The following is a 4,308-nucleotide window of genomic DNA, read 5'->3' as shown; positions in this document are numbered from 1 at the left end:
TAATCATAGGGCATACCCTGAGGACTCACCAAATGAGTGAGCATAGACAGCAACTCCACCTGACCATGAAGCACAGTGTCTAGCCCCACCAAATGGGGGATACAGGTGGACGCCTGTATATAGTAAGAGAAAACATGTTTTTTCTCTTACTATACACATAATGGTATAATACCACATGACAGTAGACCGCATTACATTAAGGGTATATAATATAAATGCTAAAACATCCACTAAAATAATACAACAAAGACATAGCTAATGTATCAACTGGGGAGATGAAATGAAACAATTTTTTTAAATACTCAGTCAAAAAGATGTCAGGAAAAGATGAGAGGAACAAAGAAAAGATAGGATAATTAGAAAATGGATAATATGATGATAGATGATCCCATTAAATATAAATGTTCTAAACACTTCCATTAAAAAGTGAAAATAAACAGATTAGATATGAAAGCAAGATCCAATTATATGCTGCCTAAAGGAAACTCACTTTATTTTTGTTTTCAATTTGAAAGTAGTTATTTATTAACTGACCAGATCACAAAAGTAATCATGGTAGATACCTTAGTTCATCCTTCTAATAAGCCTGTTGATCTGGTCTTCCCTGTTACCAGCATCTCCATCTCCTTCTACAAAATGAGTGGTCTTCTTCTTCATTCCCCCTCTTGGAGAAGATAATTTGAAGGGCCATAAAAAGTTGTTTGCATCTTTGAAACATTTTCCAACAGTATAGACCTCGTGAATTAGATGCTCCACGCAGATGATGCCATATTTACTAAGAGATTGAGCAATCAATGTGGTCTCTGTCAGGGCAATTTGCTTCTTGTTGATTTTGCTGTAACCATGTTGGTAGATCAATTCATTAATCAACGTCAGGTTTGGGTACCCGCATTCTATATATAGTTCCACAATCCTTAGCATGTTAACTGAAGCTTTGTTGAACTTAACAAAGATGCCATTGAAGATCTGGTTAAGGCGAAGAAGCTGCAATACCTTTCGATCCTCTGGGCTCACACCATTGATACCTCTAATCCTGATGACAAAGGCCAATTTGGGTTCTGCAGGTACCTAGAAGTTGCCAAATTTTCTTGACATCCTAGCCATTCAAATCTCAGTTCTGTACATCTGCCTATACTCCTTGTGGTAATGCTTAGCTTTTTCATAGGTAAGCTTCCTCCTTTCCTTTCGAAGCATCTTTTGGGCAAACTTTTTTCTCAGACACTTGATATTCAACTCTGCGAAATTCCTTCGCTTTTTCTTAAGGGTTTCTGGCATAGCAGGAACCTTATTTTTCTTCTTTTCTGCACCCTCAATGGTTCCAGCCAGAAAAGAGAGCAAGGAAACTCACTTTAAATATAAAGGAACAAATAGATAAATAGTAAAAGATGGGATGCCTGGGTGGCTCAGTCGGTTAAGCAGCTGCCTTTGGCTGAGGTCATGATCTTAGGGTCCTGGGATGGAGCCCCGCCCGTGTCCGGCTCCCTGCTCAGCAGGGAGTCTGCTTCTCCTTCTGCCCCTCTCCACCCTGCTCCTTCTCTCTCTCAAATAAACAAATAAAATCTTTTTAAAAAAATAGATAAATAGTAAAAGAATGGAATGATAGACCATACTAACATTAAATCAAATGAAAGTTGCAATGGCTATATTAATATTAGCTAAAGCAGAGTTTAAACCAAAGAATATTACCAGAATTAAAATGTATTATTTCATAATGATGAAGATGTCAATTTATCAAGAGAGCATAATAGTCCTGAATGTTTATGCACTTCATACAGGCCTTCAAAATATATGAAGCAAAAACTAATAGAACTGCAAATTAAAGTCAGTCTTTCAATAATTGATAGAAGGAGTAGACAGAAGATCAGTAAGGATATAGAAGATTTAAACAACACTAGGAACCAGCTTGATCTAGGTGACATTTGTAGAATATTCCATCCAATAACATAAGAATGCACATCTCTTTCAAATTCACATGGACCACTGAGCAGGATAGATGATTTTCTGTGCCACAGAACACATCCCAATAAATTAATAAAAATTCAAGTCATGCAAAATTGTTCTTACATCTCATTTGAATAATACGGGAAATCAGTAACTAATAGATATCAGGGAAAGTCCCCAAATATTTAGAAACCAAAGTAATGCAAATCTAGAAAAAAAAAGAAGAGGGAAAAAAAACCAAAGAGGAAAGTAAAAATACTTTAAGTTGATAGAAAATACATATATAAAAATTAGTGAGGTGCAAGTAAAGCAGAGGAAAATAGCACTAATTGCATATATTAGAAAAGAATATATATCAAGTCGACGTCCACAGTTTCCACCTTTAAAAAAAAAATGAAGACCAGTGCTCGCTTTGGCAGCACATATACTAAAAAAAAAATGAAGACCAAAATTAAAAATTAACAAAAGAAAGAAAATAAATGACGATCAGACAGAAATCAATGAACTAAGAAACCAACATATAGAAGATATTAATAAAACCAAAAACTGGTTCTCTGGGAGGATAACAAAAATAGATAAACACTGGGGTGCCTGGGTGGCTCAGTCGCTAAGCATCTGCCTTCAGCTCAGGTCGTGATCCCAGGGTCGCGCTCAGCGGGAAGCCTGCTTCTCCCTCTCCCACTCCCCCTGCTTGTGTTCCTCTCTTGATGTGTATCTCTCTGTCAAATAAATAAATAAAATCTGTAAAAAAATAGATAAACATTTAGCCATATGATCAGAAGAAAAGAGAAGACACAAATTACTAAATCAGGAATGAGAGAAATGACAGCACTACAGATTATAGGGAAAATAAAAGAATTATAAGGGAGCAGTGTAATTATCTTTGTATCCATAAATTCAATGATTTGGATGAATAGATAAATTCCTTGAAAAGTATATACTACCAAACCTCAATCAAAAGAATTAAAAAAAAATTCTTTACAAACTCATCTAAAAAATTTGGGGGAGAATATATCTTAACTCATTCTTTCAGCCAGCATTACTCTTTAACAAAACCAGATAAAGACACTATAATAAAAGAAATGTACAGACTAATATCCCTCATGAATATATGTGCAAAACTTCTAAACAAAATTTTAGCAAAATTAAATTCAACAGTATAGTAAGAGAATAATTCATCATGAACAAGTAGGGTTTATCCCAGGAATGCCAAGTTGGTTTAATATTCAAAATCATACAATACAACTAACAATATTAAAAAAAAGACAAACCATATCGTAATATCAATTCATGTAGAAAAAGAGTTGCCAAAATCCAACATCCATTCCTAATTGTTTTAATTCTTGACAAAGTAGGAATAAAATGGGACTTTCTTCTTAATCAAAGGCATTAATGAGAAAATGATCTTAATTTAAAGAATACCATTTGCACTAGCATCAAAAATATGAATACTTAAGGATAAATCTGATAAAATGTGTACAATACCTGCACATTGAAAACTATAAACAATTGCTGAAATAAATTAAAGACTACATTAGTCTACTTGGGCTGCTACAACAAAATACCACAGACTGGGTTGCTTATAAATAACGAACATTTATTTCTCATACTTAGGGAGGCTGGGGAATCCAACATCAGTGCATTAGCAATGGACCACTTTTTCCAAGAGATTTTGGTCAAAATTGAGTTTTATCAAATTTTAGAGGAGGCAATTTAGTAACAGGGCATGACTGACTAGGAGGTCAAGGATTTCCTTATAAGGCTGGCAGGTCTAGGGTAAAATAAGCTGGCAAAAGGTGAGTTGGTGGATTGTGATTTGTGTATGCTAGGTTTTCTTGACAGGTGTTTCCTGTAAGTGCAGGCTGACTTGGGTTTAGATTTGTGGCCTCCATTTTGTGGGTCCTGATATACAATTTAACTTTATCAGATCTCATACAGAAATGAAGAATATATTATTCAACAATGGAGGAGAGGTGATCCTTGTCATAAAGTGGTAAAGAACTTGGCTGAATTGTGTTAGTGTCCTATTTTTTTTGTGGAAGATAAGAATTTGTGAGTGATTAATTTAGATATTTGGTCAAGGAAATATATAAGCAACGTGTTGAAGATGTGTCTTGGCTTCTATTGACTGCTTACAGTAAAATGCAAGAAAAGAGAAGTGACAGACAGAATTATTAATCAAACTGGAAGCAGAAATTTAAGATTTGAAAAATTCTCAATCTATCCATATTGGGAAATAAAAGAAATCCTATTGGGAAGAGAACAAAAAGGGTGTGGCCAAATTAGATAAAGAGACTATTATGGATAAGCTATCTCAACAGAAGCTAGGAGCTATTGTCAAGACAGTGGGGAGATTAGTCATCCATC

At 34.8% G+C, this 4,308-nt stretch overlaps 1 pseudogene; it reads right to left on the bottom strand.

The window, feature by feature from the left end:
• Window positions 1-556: 556 nt before the first annotated feature.
• LOC118540450 (large ribosomal subunit protein uL30 pseudogene) lies at window positions 557-1,308 on the bottom strand (annotated as a pseudogene).
• Window positions 1,309-4,308: the final 3,000 nt, after the last annotated feature.

The sequence above is a fragment of the Halichoerus grypus genome, chromosome 6 (assembly GCF_964656455.1).
Source record: "Halichoerus grypus chromosome 6, mHalGry1.hap1.1, whole genome shotgun sequence".
NCBI lineage: Eukaryota > Metazoa > Chordata > Mammalia > Carnivora > Phocidae > Halichoerus > Halichoerus grypus.
Note: the sequence above shows the minus strand (reverse complement) of the source record. Positions and strands in the feature narration are given on the sequence as shown.